At 50.9% G+C, this 19,221-nt stretch overlaps 1 long non-coding RNA gene across 1 annotated transcript in view; it reads right to left on the reverse strand.

Annotated features, from left to right (window-relative positions):
* Positions 1-1,324: 1,324 nt before the first annotated feature.
* Positions 1,325-19,221, reverse strand: part of LOC129640754 (uncharacterized) — a 36,922-nt gene continuing 19,025 nt past the window's right edge. The window contains exons 2-4 of the long non-coding RNA XR_008708957.1: positions 16,286-16,365; positions 2,544-2,695; positions 1,325-1,701 (exon numbers count right to left, since the gene is read on the reverse strand). This is a non-coding gene — a long non-coding RNA (uncharacterized LOC129640754). The remainder of the gene's footprint in view (positions 1,702-2,543; positions 2,696-16,285; positions 16,366-19,221) is intronic.

Here is a 19,221-nt window from a genome sequence, read left to right on the forward strand (position 1 = left end):
CTCAAAAACGAAGAGTGCTTAACCTGCACAGGTTTCTTTCAAAAAAGTCAATTGTTTTTCAATGCTGGGGTTTCTCTCTTGCCTTGTTCAAGTACGCTTAATAGTAAAAATCAACGAAATCTAAAGAAAGATTCAAAGATACCAACAAAGGACACCTTCTGTTTCTTAAATCATCTTTCCACTTGGTAGAACGCGAGCTTTTTTCTTTGTATTTTGCCTAGGGAATTAGCAGTGTCCTGGTTTAGATGGCAAGGCATCCGCCCGCAGGAGACTCGGGTTTGATCCCTGGGTCGGGAAGATCCCCTGGAGAAGGAAATGGCAACCCACTCCAGTATTCTCGCCTGGAGAATCCCATGGACAGAGGAGCTAGTGTTCTACAGTCCCTGGGGTCTCAGAGTCAGTCACGACTGAAGCAAGTTAGCACACACTCAGGTTTTAGTTCAGCCACTCAGGTGTGTCCCCCTCTTTGCCACTCTGTGGACTGCAGCACTCCAGGCTTTCCTGTCCTTCACTATCTCCTGGAATTTGCTCCAACTTACGTCCATTGAATCATCATGCCATAGAACCATCTCATTCCGGTGGCATCCACCAGAGAGGTGGCTGTGGTTTGGCAAAATGCCTGGTCCCACTGCGTGGGTGTGAACCTGCCCTCACCACTCCCTGACCGTGTGACCGTTCACCATGTCCTCCTCTGTAAATTGTGAGGGGGCAACACCTGCTTGGGAAGGGGCACACACAGCATCTGGTATATAATCAATGCACCATCCATCGCAGCGTTGTATATATTAATAATAGGGATCGCACATAATAACCTGCTCCTTTTTCTCTCTTGTCACTTAACTGTGCTCCAGATCACATCTGCTTTACTTACCCCTGTAAATCCCACACCCAGCACAAATAAGACTCAACAAATTTGTGGCTGAAGAGGCAGGAACATATCCTGTCTTCAAGAAGATGAAGCCAAGTGAGATGAGGGCCTAGTGATAACCCTGTGTGATGAGGGGACCCCAGGAGGACCTGTGTGGCTGTGGGGTGGGGTGGGGGCATGGGCAGAACCCCTGATGAGCTCCTGGGATGGGGAAGGTGGCAGGAAGGAGGGCGGGCTATTCCTTTTGGGGTGTCCACAGATTGTACTTCACCCCTCACTGATGAGCACTTAGGCAGTTTCCAAACACGTGTCACTGTTAGGAGGAAACAATCATTGCCCAGCTCCTATTCAATCAATTTCGTACAATATGTTTCTAGCATTGGAGTACAATCATCTGCTTTATTCATTCCATGCTCCGTCCATCCACCCAGCCAGCCAGCCATCTGTTCATCCATCCACCACTCACTAATCAATCCATCCATCCACTCGTTAACTCATCTGATCATCTCAGACTCATTGAGAAGACAGACCCCTCTTCCGCTCCTGCTCCCAGGAGGACTCCCAGCGTGAGTGACTGGAGCCTCGTGGGGACAACAGGGGAGACACAGAAGGGAGATGCCTGCAGGCCCTCCTCCCTCTGAACGGTGAAGCACCCACCTGGTCCTAATGCCTCCTTGTTGGGGTGTTCAGCCGGCCCTTTTCCTTCTTGCGAAACAAGCAGCTGATGGAGGACTTGATTGATGCCCTTTTTCTTTGGGGCTTTGTGCAGCGAGTCCTGCCTGCTGGTGCTGCTGCTGGGGTTGTTCCCGGGGTTGTCCTGAGAGCCTGTCGAGCTTTAGGGAGAGAAAAGGACCTTTAACTGGCACCCTCGTGCAAACACACAGCCCTCCACAAGAGCTACTGATAGAAACAGGCACCCAGCAACACTCGTGCCTCAACCTCGCAGCAGACAGTGGAGTCTCCTTCACCAAACACACTCCACACGAGCAATGCAGGCTCCGAGACACAGAGAACCACCCCAGGAAGTTGAGATTCTCTGCCTTGAGCTCTCCCCTGAGGAGGGCTTGACTCCAGGCCAGCTGGTGCAGAGGGCACTCCGACCCTCCATCAGGGTCGCTGCTCAGCAGGTGAAAACGCTCCAGCAGAAGGCAAGCTCCCCTGCTCTGGGCAGTTCCCCCCACCTCCTGCAGGGTGACTGTCCCCGGCCATGGCAGGAGAGCGACGGTCACCATGCAGGTCAGCTGGCCAAGTGACCACATGTGTCGCCCATCGAGTGCTGCCTGGCTCAGGATGGGAGCTTAGGTGGTGGTCTCAATGAGGACAGTGTCAGTCACAGGAAGGGACGGAGTCTCCTGAGAGGAGACCCCTGAGGAAACAGGAGGGACCCTCAAGAGCGAACCTGAGAGGCACAGGGCCGTCACTGTCAGGAACATGCCCCGGGCCGGGCAGACCTCTACCAAGATCAGGAAGAAAGCTCCCACAGGAGTCAATCTGTAGAGAAGGACGTTTTCTAAAATCACTGAGGTCACTGAGCTCTTCTTCCCCAGCACCTGAAATTCACCACTAAATACAGGCACTGAACCCAATGGTATTCCTTTAAAATCATCCTTGCAACTCCTTCAAGACAAGAGGCGCAGGGCTCCTGAAACTGACGACGCGCACACAGGCCGCTTACTTGTGGGCGTCCCTGAGGTCCTCGTGGGTGGCTGTGCGCAGCGGCCCCGTGTGCAGGCGGCTCAGCTGAAGGGACTGCGGCGAGGCGGGGGTCGAGGTTTCACATTTGATGGCGGTCTTGTCATCTCCTACCTCTTCCCGTAAAGCTGGCAGCTGAGGGAGTGAGGTAAGTGTCAAATTGGCTAACAATAGACTGTTTTGAAAATGGCAATCACACAGGTGTTACATTATAACCAGAAACTTATTTGAAAATCTATTAGCTATGCTTTCCCCCAAGTACAAAAAACCCCCTTGTTCTAGCTTAATGCCATCTTAAAGGACTGTCTTGTTCAAGAGAAGCAGGGCTATGGGGCAGCGAGAGCATCCGACTGAGTGCAGAGACCCTGGATGGGAGCCTCCCTGCAGCCGGGCTCGGCCCTCTCTGGAATCCAGCGACCAGATGGCCCTGCCGGGCAGGACAGCAGAGCGACCCTGGCACCGTGGACCCTGCATGGCATGAACTGCCCTGATGACAGGACTGTGCTCATCGCCAGATGCTGCTCAGAAGCACCACAGCTAGAGTACAAAACCCCTCAGCAAAGCCGTCCAGACCTTTCTGTTTGAAGGAGAAAAAGACACAGCTTGTGCCACCATCCAAGATCATTTGTAGTGATGATGCAGGTTACTGGAACCCATGACAACAAGAGAAACACAGAAAAGGTACCTAACCCCTCCACGCCAACACCATGTGCCTGGATCATATTTCTCGGTAACATACAGACTCGGGGCTCCCCACTGAAGTACCTACAGGCAGTTCGAGTGTCATTCGCTCACAGTGGTTTCCATAAGGCACCCCCTGGTCTTCACTAAGAGATGATCTTGTATCACCCTCGAGGGGTGGGAGGTTCAAAAGGGAGGAGATATATGGGTACCTATGGCTGATTCATGTTGAGGTTTGACAGAAAAGAAAATTCTGTAAAGCAATTATCTTTCAGCTAAAAAATAAACGAATTAAAAAAACAAAAAGAGAGATGATTTCTCCTGGACTCCCATCTTTTCTGCTGGTCCTGGGTGTGAGGACAGGAAAGACAGTGGTGGCAAGAGTGTGGGGACAGATTAACCCCTCAGGGTCCAGACAGGTCTCACTCATACATCTGGGTGTGTGGTTAAGCCAGGGGAGGTTTTAGGAGACATGCATGACATGTATTTTTATAAACAATGAGTGTGCTGTTTTAACCAACTAACCTGTGCCTTTTTAGTGGGATTCTGTAAAGAATACTGATCCTGTGCAGTCCCACGGGAGCTTGGTGACAACAAAGTGACAGTGCAAAATGCAGCTGAACTCGTTTAACAGCAGCTGGATAAACTGGGCTCCCTCCCCTGAGCTCTAACAAGAACCCTCAGACAACAGAAGGCTACAAAGGCTAGAAATTTTCCACATGGAACTGAACAGGGATCAATCTCAAATTCAAGTTAAAATAAGCATTTATAAAAATCAGAAAACAGCAACGAACAGAGCAGAGAAGTGACACACCTGGGTTGACTATGGACTCAGTGGAGACAAACACCTGCCTCAAAGTCAGGGACTTTGGCCAGCCCCTTCCCCCGGGCCTCCTCCTGAGGAAGGCCTCTGGGTCCACAGCCTGGCTGCCCTCCCCCAGGATGGGAGCCACACCACTGGTGCCCACGTGGCCAGGATGGGCAGCACCGTGTCCACTTAACAGGAGGGCAAAGCAGGCCACAGAGCAGGCGAGCGGCACACCCAGGTCACCAACCCCAGGGGGACGGTGCTGGTCTGATGTGCCCAGCAGAAGGGCTCCCCGGCACTGAGCTGCCTGAACTGGAGCACAGCCACCCCAGTCCTGCGGGAAGGCCCAGGAGTGCTCGGTCAGCGGGCTGGGAGCAGGAGAGGGACAAGGAAGGCCAGCCCTTGGGGCACTGGACTCCAACAACAGGGGCTCATCCAAGTGACCCGAGGGGAGAGGCAGCGAGCTCCCTCCTGATGCTCCCTCCATCAGGGATGCCGTGATGGACACGAGAGCCTCTGGAGGAAAGCGGGCTGGACAGCACCACGGTTAAGTGTCTAGGCTCTGATCAGACCAGTCCATACCACGCTGCTGGGTGTGAGAGCCTGGGCAGGGTGCCCGGCCTCCCTAAGCCTCAGTGTCTGTCTGCTGAATGGGGATAGCAGTAGACTGGACCTCACCTGGGGATGAGATGACAGACTCGGAAAGCACGTGCCCGGCACACAGAGTCTCCTGCACACTGCTACCCACCATCATTAAATTGGCTTCCCGCAAATCTAACATCTATGGCTCTGATTCAGTCATTTCTTATAAGAAAACACTAAGTGGAAATTCCATGGTGGTCCAGAGGTTAAGACTTGGCATTTTCACTGCCAGGACACTGGTCTGATCCCTGGTTGGGGAACTAAGATCCCATAAGCTGTGCAGCATGGCCAAAAACATAAGTACAGAACATTTTAAAAATAATAAATAATACTATGTCTATTATAAACAAGCATGAGATGATCAGAAGGCCAACAAGTGGGAGAAAGGCACACTGTTACAATTGTCCCAACGAATGACCAATTTCCAACAGAACCATCAGCACATTTTAAGTGGTGGGTGAGTTTCATCACTTCCATTAAACCGTCAATTATTCACCAGGACATAACCACACAGTGCTCATTCACGTTAAACGATAAGGACTCTTCAATACTTCACAGAGAAACAAAGGCCTGCTAAATTACTCAATAGTTTACCTTTTGACGCTGCTTCCTTAAATCACTAGGCTGACAGATGCATGCAAAGAAATGAAGAGAAACCAGATTCATTGCGACTTGGAAGCTAAAATTTCAAGAATCCATAGAGGCAAATACAGTAAAGCAAAAATGATGGCAAACATGTAAGTGACATGAAGATTTACAGAACATATGACTGGAAGCAGAACATTTTTTTTGACCACAGAAATTAAATAAGCTATTCAAGATTTACTAGAGGAACACTATAAATTATTACTCAGGAAGATACCATTCTATTACAACATCATGATTTATTAAAGCACAGCATTCTGTACAACAAAGGGCCTTAACAGGTGTCTATTCTCAGCCAAATCTCTCTATAAGTTAGTTTCTCTTAATCAAAAACATGTTATACTTTAAATTAGTAATTTAACTGATGAGGAAGTTACCATAATACCTAGTTTAACGTTGAACAAATCTAACCACCTCTTGGACATTAATGTAAAATCCTGACATAGAATTTGATTTAAAACTTCTCACAATAAATTCATTAAAGCAAGTTCCCTGTGAAAATACGTAAGAATGAAAGCTAGCATAATAGCAGGTGCAGTCTTTACATTTTATTAACCATAGAAGATACTTTTTTAACGAGTCTAATAGAGACATTAACTGTGCAAAAGCTGATGAGATTTACAGTCTTAAATACAAGCACCAACACAGAAAGGATATTGTGTCAGTTCAATTCAGTTCAGTCGCTCAGTCGTGTCCGACTCTTTGTGACCCCATGAATCGCAGCACACCAGGCCCCCCTGTCCATCACCAACTCTCGGAGTTCAACCAAACTCATGTCCATCGAGTCGGTGATGCCATCCAGCCATCTCATCCTCTGTCGTCCCCTTCTCCTCCTTCCCCCAATCCCTCCCAGCATCAGAGTCTTTTCCAATGAGTCAACTCTTCACTTGAGGTGGCCAAAGTACTGGAGTTTCAGCTTTAGCATCGGTCCTTCCAATCAACACCCAGGACTGATCTCCTTTAGAATGGACTGGTTGCATCTCCCTGCAGTCCAAGGGACTCACTCTCAAGAGTCTTCTGCAACACCACAGCTCAAAAGCATCAATTCTTTGGCACTCGGCTTTCTTCACATCCCAACTTTCATATCCATACATGACCACTGGAAAAACCATAGCCTTGACTAGATGGACCTTTGTTGGCAAAGTAATGTCTCTGCTTTTTAATACCCTATCTTGGTTGGTCATTAACTTTCCTTCCAAGGAGTAAGCGTCTTTTTAATTTCATGGCTGCAATCACCATCTGCCGTGATTTTGGAGCCCGCAAAAATAAAGTCTGACACTGTTTCCCCATCTATTTCCCATGAAGTGATGGGACCAGATGCCATGATCTTAGTTTTCTGAATGGTGAGCTTTAAGCCAACTGTTTCACTCTCCTTTTTCACTTTCATCAAGAGGCTTTCTAGTTCCTCTTCACTTTCTGCCATAAGGGTGGTGTCATTTGCATATCTAAAAGTCCATTAATTCTACACTTAAGAGGATCATTTCTTTATGTAAGCACAATCTCATTTATGAATTACACATAATATGTAGTTTAGGATCCATCTACATTATGCTTATACCTGCGTGCTGCTGCTGTTAAGTCCCTTCAGTCCTGTCCGACTCTGTGCGACCCCATGGACTGCAGCCTACCAGGTTCCTCCGTCCATGGGATTTTCCAGGCAAGAGTACTGGAGTGGGTTGCCATTGCCTTCTCCTGTAACTGCATAGTGATACACCAATTCAAATTACTGCTATGGGGGAAAAACACCATTTAATGAGACATGAGGACAAAGCACAAACCCGACTAAGGGGACTCACGCTGTGGACAACAGCACTGCTATGACCAGAGGAAGTGGGGGGACGGGGGAGGGGAGATGGATGGGTAAACTACAGCCTCGGGGGCTGGAGGGGGGAGGTCTGGATTGACGACGACTAAGCAGACAACAGGATGAGACAGGAAATCAAAACCAATGATGAAAGCAGACACACTGTCAGAGAACTCCAACAGCAAGGAAAACATACAGAACTGTTCTTTTCATAAATATTCGGAAAGAAATCAAGCATGAAACCACAGAGAAATCGTCAAAGAATTTTAAATATCAACTAATTAGCCAATGATGCAAATTATAAAAACAGTGTCAAAAGACCACAAAATGGACTAGTTACCACTTCACAGGCCTCTAAAATGATTCACGGTTAATTTAATTATAAGCTGACTAACAATGCAGCTAACATGAAATGGGTGGTAACAGAAAAAAGAGACAATACAAGTCCAGTTACAAAGCAGAGTGTTGTACACGTGATTTCATGGGGTAAACAGCAATGCACTCACAACACCTAAGCTAAACACGCAAGAAAGCTGGAATATGTGCTTTAGGGCTGCACACTTTGTCACCAAAAGCCCTAGGTCGTCATCCCAGTTTTAGACTCGGAAAAGTGAGGCAGCCCGACGTCTTCCCTGGGGCCCTGGGGCCCTGGGCTTTTAACCTGGTTTCACATGCAGAGCTGGCCGGAGTGCGTGGCCAGGTTCATCAGCAAGCAGACCAGTGTAGATTCTTGGTTTTGTTCCCACCGCATGCCCTGCACCCTGTAGCCAGGCATCTCCAGTGGAAAATCTGCTGCACGGCTTTCCCATGCCATGAGAGCTGCCTATGGTTACTTTCACGAAGCTGTCTGCTCCCTGAGAACAGAAACTTCCCTGCAGCTGCTGTGCCCTGCACAAGGCCAGGCCCAACGTTACAGAGGCAGGCTCTGGCTGAGTTCATGATGACGTGCTAAGTAGTGGTCCAAATATCAAGACTAATTTGTCGCTGTGCCATTGTGGAATGATTAAAGACGAGGCAGTTTAAAAACTTTTAGACCTCTGAGCGTAGCAAATGTACCTGATTTTCTTCTGGGTATAAAGAGAAAAAAACAAAAAACAAACAAAAAACAGCATGCTGGGGGAGGGATGCGGCAGGGAGGAGGCAGACACATACCAGAGTCATGATGCCCAGCTGGTCTCCCTCCTATGCCAGGCTGTGCTGCCTCCTTCTGGGCTTGGGCAGGGGCGGGCAGGAGCCAGCATGCAAGGAGGTGGGAAGCAGGTTGAGGGAGCTCACTGATTTAAAACGACGGAGGCTGCCTAAGCTCCCTCTGCCCTCCCTGCTCTCAGTCTCCTCGGCCCACTGCTCTGTGTTCTCCTTCTCTTCTTCGATCAACCTAAAATAGAATAAAAGGCGTCACCTGCCTTTGTCAGCAGAGGAACCTGTCTGGACAATAAATTTGGGCTGGCATTCTGTGTCATGATTAGCAAATTCCAGAAACAGTTGCTCAACTAACATCTCAGCCAAAAGGTTCTACCTTTCCTCGTTTGAATATTCTCAAAGTTAGAATAACTTAGCCTTGAGTCTTCCAAACTGGCCCTGATCATTCACGCTTGATTTCACTTATTTACTCTAACATTCTGAAGGGGCCCTGGTGGCAACTCTCTTTCCTGTGAAGAGAAACCTCAAGTTGACAACCCTTGCCTCCCCTGCTCTCAGGGCAGAGATGCACGTCAAGTGCCTCAAGTCTTTTCCACTGGGGATCAGGAACTCTGTATAATCAAAACAGCAATTCACAAACAAGCTGCAGTTTCTAAACACAAGTCTCCAGACTAGATGAAGTGCTGAGTTGATCTTTTTTTTTTTTTAAGGTTGTATATATACAAATGCATCACTCGATGAAGTTCTCCACCAGCTTTGTGTGAGTTTCTGGATTCATGTCAATGTGCTGCATTAACCTAGAATTCAGTTTCTGCTCTTCTCCCCTAATGTGTGGTGGATGTTTTTATATAGCAGTTTAAATACACGATTATGCGAATAAAATGATTTTCAAATTAAAATACAAGATTCTTACAGGAAGTAAACTCTCCAGCTTCACTTCTACTCATACATCTGGAAAGTTTTTCACTGTTGATAACAAGTTGAAGGACAGAATTGACCATTTACATCAAGTCAACTTGTCACATAAGGAAAAATCACTTTTACCTGACAACTTGCTGTAAAATAAAAATAATATATAACTGTTCCATATTTCCTGCGGGAACGTGGAAAGACCATCTTTCTGAGCTCATCTGTGCTCAAACACGGCCCAGAAAGCTGTGTGTCTCGGCGTCAAACGGGCAGGCGGCACCACCTGCGTTTGCTGGCTGTCCCATTCAACCCCTGCCTTTCCCCCAGCCCCCACGCTCGGCCGACAGAAACGGGCACCTTGGCCTGGGCTGACGTGACGAGAACAGTCTGAGCAGCCACTCTGTCTGGTCCTGTGCAGGGTCACCGGCCTGCGGCCACTCTGAACATGGACTCGGGACACGGGCATAGCTGTGCGGGTGTGGCACCAGGCAGGCCTCGGGGCCCCCAGCCACCCAGCTGCACCCAGACCCAAGGCCCCCTGCTTACCACCAGGCGGGCCTTTGGATTCTATCCCTTTTTGAAAATTGTTATAACTGCCAAGACGGTGTCTAAAGAAAACATCTTAAATATACTGATGAGATGAGAAAAACTCAAACACATGTCCTTGGACCACTGTCTTACAACAAGCCAATCTTCACACTGCATTAAGTTAAAAAGGAAAAGGCAGATCTGAGTGGGAATTTGCCAACCCCAAAACCCCAGCTTTCACCAGGTGGCTTTTCACCAGAACGTGGGGGGCTCTGAGGGACACAGGAGGGTGCATGGGCCGCAGGGGACACCGCCTCGGCACCTCACCTACCTTGGGGCTCAGAGCTGAGGGGGGACACCCCACAATGCCCCCCCACACACACACAGAGTTCTGACACCACACCGTGGACAGAACGCCCCGGCTGCCCGAGCTCTGTAATCAAGGGCCATGTCAAAACTGAAAATTCTTGAAGCAGACCTGAGGTCGGGTTTCTTACTATGGAACACTCAGACGTCCCTAGGAGAAGACAGCTCCTCAGAGAAACCGAGTTTCTGGGGACCTGAGTTCGCGATCACCCACCAGATCTCTTCGTTGATGGCGTCCAGCTGCTCCTGAAGCAACACAGTCAGAGTCTTGGCATCGGCCTGCCCGCTGGGTGACAGTTGAGTGGCCAAGCTGAAGAGGGTGACCCTGTCGCCCTCACCGTCAGACATGCCCACGTCACTCTTGAACGCCTGGGCCACGTCGGCCAGCACGCTGGCTTGCTGCGTGCGCTCCCAGTCCTGCTCCTTCGGGGTCTGCACCTGGGCACGAGAGGACCACATCTCGTCAGCGGCATTCAGGGCAGCTCAAGTCTATCAGGAACTGAACCCAATTTTACATGGAAGCCCTGATTGTGGATAAATGGGCCATGCTCATGAGACACTGCCATCTCTTAAGCGAGCAGGACTGAAGAAACGGGCAGGGCAAGAATCCAGTTCCTATATGGCCTGGTGACACTCAGGTCTCATCGTGGACGGCAGGCAATCCTATGAGGTTTTTCACATGGGTGGGCTGATGGAGTCAGAGACAGAAACCATAAATTACAAAAATACATCCATGCCTCCATCAGCCAGGCTGGAGGAAAATAGGAAAAAAGAACCCTTCAGCTCGGCAGCCGCTGGGTCCCCTTCAGTGGTCATCACTGGTCCTTGTTCACTGGAGAGTGCCATCCTCCGTTTCCCAGGCTGGTCTGAACACCCACAGACAGGATCGAGCAGGGGCAGCCGGGGGATGGGAGGGCCAGCCCCACTGTGGCTCCCCTCTCAGGGCACAGGCCCTCGGGCTGTTTTGGGGGACGGCCCCTCGCACCTCAAGGGCGGCTCTGTCGTCAGAGGCACACAGGGCAGTGCCCACAGTGCCCCGTGCTGGCCTCCCATTCTCACACCTCACACCCTTCTCTCTGCAAATCTCCCCCCTGCCACAATCTCAACCCAGGTCCTGTCTTCTTTTCCCAGACATGACCTCAAAGCAACCGAAGGGCAGCCTTGAGGTGCTGGCTTGTTGGCTCCCTGTCCCCTATGGCCAGTACCCTCGCCTCCTGTCTTCATCACGACCCCGCCCCAGGGCGAGGCCACCCCATCACTGGCTCCAGGACCACCTGCCATCATTCCTGCTCCACTCCAGAGAACCAGCTGCCTATGAGTTCACCCCCATCAGCCCGGTCAGCACGTCCTCTCCCTTCTCTTGCCTTCTGATCAACCAAGGGGAACCAGCAGATTCCTCGTCCAGGGCTCCCTGCAGCGCCCACTGCGGGTCTCTGAAAGCTCCCTGGGAGCAGCCTCTACGGTCCCCCTCCCCACCCAGTCTCCAAGTCTCTGCCAGCAGGCAGTGTGCCCCGCCCTGCAGGGCAGCTCCCTGGGGGCTCTAGGAACCCACGTTACCAAACCCCCCTCCCCTGTTGCCCTCCCCCACGCCTGCCCCAGCATGTCTCTCCCTGGGCTCCAGGCCCCGCCCTCCCTGGGGTTATTCCTCAGTCCCTTGCACCCCTTCTCAACCTTGGAATGTGGGGCACCCCACGGCTCTACCCTTGCACCCCATCTCTCTCCACCAGCACCCGCCTGGTGACTTTACCGTGCTCGTACCTTTAAATGCCATCTGTATGCCCATGACCTCAGTCCACCCTGAGCTGAGTGAGTCCTCTCCCGGATGCAGGCCGGAACACTCAGCTGCTCTCCTGACACGTCCCCTGGACATCCCATGGGCTCGTCCACCTCAACAGGGCTGAGGCCCGGCTCTTAGCTCCCCGCCCCAGCAGCCCTCCTCACCTCAGGAAACAGGCTCTGGCCTCGAGCTGCTGAGGCCTGAGCCCGGGCTCCTCCCTGATGCGGCCCGCTCTCTCCCTTCTCCCCGCTGGTTGACATGACCCTTTTTCTATCTCCGAGTGGCTACTTCTTTTCCTGCCTCCGGGTCTCTGGTTCAAGGTCATCCTCCTGGTGTCACCTCACTGGCCACTCTTCACACACAATCATCCCCTCCTCCTCAGACAACTCGGGCACTCTGGTCTCCTTTCCCTGCTCATTACTGTTCGACAGGCTGCAACGGGCTTAAAAGGGGGTCCACAAATTCTTCCATCCTCCTCCTTTCAAGAGGCAGAAGGGGCGACTCCTGCTCAGGCCCTGAGCGAGGCAGGACTTCGCAGCTCACTCTCGCAAACAGAAGTGAAGGTGTGTGGCTTCGAGACTGGGGAGCGAAAGGCCCCGGGCTACACCCCACAATCTTGCTCTCAGAGGGTGTTCCAAGGAAAGCCAGGCCATGAAGAGGTCCACCCAGCAGGGACCTGGGCCTGTCCCCAGCAGCCAGGTGAGTCTGAAAGCCTGCCATCCAGGCTGTCTGTGCCCTCAGGAGGCCCTGAACCAGGCCCGCCTGCTACAATGCACAGGCACTGTGGACTGTGAGCTGCTCCCTGGGAAGTCACTAAGTTTGCCGTGATCCATTACATAGCAGTGGATAAAGAACACACACAGTTTTTAATTCACTGTTGGAGTCCTACTTCTGACCATGTCTGGCCCAAACTAACTGTTCAACAATATAGAAGCTCAAAACACAGACATGTATGAACAAATACATGCCATGAATGAGGTGAAAAGATAAAGGCACTTAAACTTCCAATGAGAATTCTTCTCACTATAAAGCTGATGGATATGTGTATCCATTTACTCGTAGGACGATTTCAAAACTGTGCTAATTAGTACCATGCTGAGCCTCACAGTAGGCCACAAATTATCAAAATTGGTTAAGAAAAAAAAGCATGCCTTAAAAGCAAACTCTTAGCCAGAAAAAGGAAAATGTAAAGCGATCTATCAGTGCTTTGTTCCAAACCCACCTCAGGACCACAGTGTGAGGGGGCAGGTGCCTCACAAGGTGCCCACCAGGGATGGGAAGGGGGCGGCGGGGTCCTTGCCTTGGATGGCTCGTTCTGCAGCGCTGCCAGCTGGCCTTTCTGGGGGGCACCGCAGCAGCGCCCTGTTGCCCGAGGAGTCTGCCGGCCGGTCCGCCACAGGGAATCTGAGGTTTGGGGCACTGCCCAAGTAGGGTCGGCTGCCGGGAGCCGGCATATTGCATATTGAGTGCATATTGCATATTGAGTGCAGCACTTTCCACAGCATCATCTTTCAGGATCTGGAATAGCTCAACTGGAATTCTATCACTGCCGGGAGCCAGCGTGAGGAGCTCCACCCATGACAAAGGTCATGAGGAAGGAGGCTCGGCATACGCAAAGGCGGGATCGAGCCTCAGGAGTCCCCCTGGAAATTCTCGAGCATCTACCCCCCAAAACCAGAGTCTGCCTACTTTCTGCTTTGTGCCTTCACCTACACCTCTGACTTTATGGGGGGCTGTCCCCCACTACCTCTCTCTGAAAAAAGAGTTGGCTTACAGCTCCAGTTAACAATTCCTGGGTGTGACAGTGTTTCAACCTACAAACTCCTTTGGAAATCCTCTAGCCTGCCTGAATAGGTTTTTCCGGCCACATGTGATTGCTCAGAGCCTCCCAACTGTGAGAGGCATGAGATGTTCTAAACTGTCTAAACACAGATTCCTTTGAGCAGTTACAAGATTGATTAGAAATTGTATTGGTGAAGGGATTTTCACTTGTTGGGCCAATGTTTGCTGCTAAGTTTCCATATCCCTTACCTGCTGTGTCCCTGGCAGTGTACTGATTAATAAAATTGGTGTAAGTAGTAGCTTTAATGTTTGTAACCTGGGACCCTTGAGTTAATTCTTTTTCTTGTTATAGCCCACCACACCTTTGCTCTGTAGGAATGCAACTTTAATGCTTTTGGAGGGTGGCTCCTGACCAATCACCTTTAGAGAAAAATAAGCCTTCTGAAGGAAGGGTCTTAAAATGTTAACAGGCCTCCGGGCCAGAAGATGATGCAAATCACCTAAGCTTTTGCATATGATAAGTTTGCAGGAAGAAAGCCTGGCTTGCTGCATGACTCTACCCCTTCCCCCATTATCCTCTATGCATAACTTAAGGTATAAAAACTACTTTGGAAAATAAAGTGCGGGCCTTGTTCACCAAAACTTGGTCTCCCCATGTCGTTTTTTCTCTCACCTTCTGGCTGAATTATTCAGCCTCTTTTCTCCACTGAATTTCCTCACTGAGCTATTCTTATTTCAGCCTCTTTTCTCCACTGAATTTCCTCACTGAGCTATCCTTATTCTATTACTCTATATCCTTAATTAAAGTTTAATTAAGCAGTTGTTTCCTGATCCTCGCTGACGCCGTCCCCGCTTTGAATTCCCTGGATCCACCGGGGCTGGACCCCGGCAGTCGGCTGAAACACACGGGTAAGAATAGCACTGTTAGAAGAAAAGAGTTCACTCTGTCAGTCGAGCCAGAGCCTGTCCATTTGGAAGATCAGCAATTTCACAGCAAAAGGGCCCCTGGGAGGGCCCTCCTGGCTCCAACAGCAACAGGCTGCCCACTGCCCCACATACACTGAGGGCTCAGCCCCACCAGCTGGAAAACTTCTGTATGTGGGGAAGGCAGCGCTGATGCGAGGGTGTGGAGCTGACTAGGACTGGATCGGCTGTCTGGGATGGGGCATCCAGGGTCGCCCCAGAGCCCACCCTCTGGTCCCAGGGCAGGGCCTGCACCTGCTCTGCTTTCTCCTTGGCACCCCACCTCCTCTTCGGCCTGCGCCTGCTCTGATCTCCAGGAGAAGGTTTCAGAGACAAGGTGACCAATTCCTCTGGGAGGTCCCACCAAATACGCCGTGCCTGCCCTGCCTGTGAGCCAGGTTTTCAGTCCCCACTCCCTTTCTCCTGAGCCAGCACAGTGCCCCCCACCCAGCCCACAGTGCCCACAAGCCCCACTCCGAGGCCCCACCTGTGCTGCTAAGTCACTGCCATGACCCCTCGAGAGCTGCCTCCTGGAGACACCCCTCCCTCGCACCAGCCGCTGTGGCCCATTGCTTCCTCTTCTCGTCTCTCACTCTCATTGACACACAGGGGACTGGTGACCAGGCACCAGGCTTCTCCATCTGAGCCCCCCAACCATGCCAGGCCTCGGGTCCTGGCACCCGGGCCCTCCTCTTTACCCAAAAACCCCCAAGAGCAGGAGGGCATGTCCACCTCCTCTTTCTCCACTGTCTACACAGTCCGCCTCACACTCACCTTGTCCACCCCGGGAGCAGGGGTTCCCCACTTCTGACAGCACCAGCCCCTCACATTGGGGGAGCTCTACCAGCAAGTCCGGCCATGTCCCCTATCCGTTCTGCAGGGCACGGGCTCTCCTTGAACTCCACCCACTGTGGTTTCAGACTCCACCTGCCAGTTTCTGGCTCTGCCTTTGTCTCAAATGATATCCCCTTACTCTAGAAGAAAGCTGGGTTGGGGCCCTGGACTTCGAGGATCCCCTAAGCACACAAACACAGAAATATGCGTATGGGCTCCAAACTGTCTCCTAAGTCAGGCTGCAAGCAGTAGTCGATTTCCTACAGATGAATGAATGTCACCAGTTAAGCACTTAATGACCTTTGCTAAAGTTTATCTCTCACTTGTGACCATTTTCCGTTAAGAAGCCAAAGAAACATTTAAATACTTAATAAGAATTATCGCCCCTAGAACAATGAGCAAGAAAAAATCAGAATGCTCAGTAATCTGCTCGCCTCATTCACAAGCCAGGTGATTCCTCCCACCACAGTCAACGGCAAGTCATGTCTCAGTCTCCATTCATGTAAAAATGACTACAGGTCATTAACCTTCTGCGACTCTTCAGAAACATCAGTGTCACAGTCTGTCAGGCCCCTCAAATGAATACGCCCAAATATCAACTGGTCGGCCCCCTACTTCCAAACCTCTGCCTGTGGTTTTGAGTGTTGTCAATCCTGTGACTACCACTCCGTGGTACCAAGTTTGACCCTAAGGAACAATGTTTGTCTCTTCCCTCTCGCTGGCCACGAAGCTACAGGCTCCTTGAGGTGCGACCATGAGCAACACCCAGTCATACTGTCCACACACCAGACAGGCCCTTGTCACACTCGACAGCGCTGAGGGGAGCTGCCCGGGGGAGCAGCCTACCTGTGGTGGAAGGGAGCCCCTCGCAGTCTCGTCTGGTCCACTTCGGCTCTCAGGGTTTCCAGGTTTAGAATCAGCTGGCCCTACGAAAAAGCCAATGACACAGCCTGCACCGCTTGCTTTCCGGATGCAAAATGACTTGCACCGAAATGTGCAGAACAGGTTACGTGAGTAGGTATCAACTCCGAACATTTTAATTCTGAGAAAATGTTCTCTAGGTGTCCCTAGAAAATATAAACACTCAGAACAATATTCACCCATAAACCATAATGAGGAGGAAGTTCCATCTCAGGTGTAGAAAAGGTTCCTCTGGAGGAAACATGGCAAGCCATTAACAACGATGAAGTCTGTAGAGAGAAGCTGGACTTCAGGCGGGGGGTTCGGGTCAGGGGGACACGACTCACTCTATTGCCCTCACTCCTCTCATTGCTTTAAACGGTCTCCATGGAGCTCACCTGCATTCCTGGGCATTCCTCACATTCATTCCTCTATGCCCACTTCACTTCCTCATGGGGTAAAACAAGTCAAACGGGCCAAGTTTCCGAGTCACTCGAATCAACCTGGCAGCTCTGTGCTGTCGGCCATGGCAGTCACTCGCCTCGTGCCGCCCCTGGGCACGTGAGACAGGCTGGTGCAACACTAGATGTGGAAATCACACAGAAGATTTCAAGACTCACAGTGAAAGAAGGATGTCAAGTAGCCCGATGGGTTTTAGGAAATTTTAGATTGTGTAGGTGGCTCGTATTATCTTCCTGATGCACAGCACAGTCCACGTGAAGGGCTCATGCTTTGTCTCAGCTTTCGGGTGATCCCAGAAAGGACTACTCAGAATTCTGAACCACACATAATGGCCACACACTCTAAACCCAACTATAATGCAAACACATTCAGTGTTCAAAACCAGAAATGCTATACGTGTTACAGCAGTGGATTAGCCATAAGGAAAATGTAACTCGACTATTGCTAAGCATCTGCTCAAACTCATGTCCATTGAGTTGGTGATGCCGTCCAACCATCTCATCCTCTGTCATCCACTCTCTTCCTGCCTTCAATCTTTCCCAGCATCAGGGTCTTTTCCAATATGAAAATTCATATTAAAAAACTGGAAATAATTACCTCAAGCAATTTTTAAAGTAATAACAAAGTTGGCAAGGCTGTGTTTTATAAAATGAGCATCAATTTCAAGGTTTAAAAAGCTGTTTTAGAACCTACCATATAAAAAAAAATGGAGAGAAGACAGAAGAATGATCTACTTGAGATTGGCTTTGTGTTAAAAATTGCTGAGACTAATTGACGGGTCATGGGTATTTATTATACTACTCCATCCACTTTTGTGCCTGTTTGAAATTTTCCATTATAATACATTTAAAAACAGTTTATTTTCTGTTAGAACAGAGTCTTCTCCAGCAACACAATTCGAAAGCATCAGTTCTTCAGGGCTCAGCCTTCTTTATGGTCCAATTCTCACACCCATCCGTGACTACTGGAAAAACCATAGCTTTGACTATATGGATCTTTGTCGGCAAAGTGATGTCTCTACTTTTCAATATGCTGTCTATGTCTTGTCATGGCTTTCCAAGGAGCAAGCATTTTTTAATCTCATGGCTGCAGTCACCGTCTGCAGTGATTTTTGAGCCCAAGGAAACAAAACCTGTCACAGCTTCCACAATAAGGCATTGGCATTCAAAGATTTTTAAAGCAAAACAAAAGTTGACTTTGAATTGGCTTAGTCATAAACAGCATCCTGATCTCAACAGCCTCTGAATAGCAGTTCTGAAAGTAAGGAAGAGCACCCCTGATCGGGAGCCATTGAGCTCTCTGCCTAAGCCGGGAGGGCGCCTCACCACAGAGCTCACTATGGGAGTCAGAACCATTGCCCCCTGGGAGTCCATCTTTGAGGCTCTGCAGTCCAGGCCCAAGAACACAGGCATGGTGGGGACAGTACTGACATGTGAGGCTGGACCCGGGATCCCCACTCCATTTCCTGAATGGTCTGTATCGCCGTGTGGCCAACCTTTCCAGGAAACCTCTCTCAGGACTCGGTGACGCGAGCCTCCACCATCACCCTTTCTTGACGCGCCTTCTGTCGCAGCGCAACTGCGGTTCTCCTGTCTAGAGGCAGCCATCCTACACACACACCGTGTCTGGACCAGCGGTTTGGCATGTGGGACTCCAGCGCCACGTCCGAGGCAAGCAGGCTCCACACCTGGGCACCATGCCTTCAGTTTCATGGGCCCCGGGCTGGCACCCCAGGGGCAGTCGTGAGGTCCACCTGTATCCCAAGCAGCTCCCCGGACTGACTGGTCAGAGCAACAAGCAGCCTCTTTGAATGTGGGGAAGCCCTGGCTCCTGCCCACTGCCTATGGGCGACCACCTCTGGCCCTGCTCCCGAGGAGGTGGGTGCCCAGATCAGCAGATGGGGCCACACAGGCACACACTTGGAGGCAGAGAAGGGAGCAGTGAAGAAAGGCAGCACTGGCCCCCACCCAAGCCTCATCTCCCGCCCAGACGCTGCCTCCCCATCAGCACAGGCACCCGCTGCAGCTCCTTGTTCTTCTCCTCCAGTTGGGCCTCCATCTGGTACAGCCTATCCTCGATGCTGCCGCGACTCTCTCCCACCTGTTGGCCAAGAACAGCGTCAGCTCCGCTCGCAAGGACCCTGTCCTGACGGCACGCGGGCTGTGACTGTACGGGCGGCAAATGGGCCATGCTCTGTGCGGACCACAGGCCCCGGGCTCGTGGGGGGCATGCCCGCATGCCTGCTCACGCAGCCTGTGTGGCTTTGTGTGTGACGCCTGGATCACGGAGGGTGCTGGTGACCGGCTGGTGAGAGGAGACGTACTCCCCCTGCCCCGGCCCTGCAACCGCGGCCGCTGCGCCCCCTCCTCGGACTGCCTGTGGCAAGCCAGCACAGGCAGCAGGCAGCGCCAAGTGCGGGA

The sequence above is a fragment of the Bubalus kerabau genome, unplaced genomic scaffold (assembly GCF_029407905.1).
Source record: "Bubalus kerabau isolate K-KA32 ecotype Philippines breed swamp buffalo unplaced genomic scaffold, PCC_UOA_SB_1v2 scaffold_40, whole genome shotgun sequence".
NCBI lineage: Eukaryota > Metazoa > Chordata > Mammalia > Artiodactyla > Bovidae > Bubalus > Bubalus kerabau.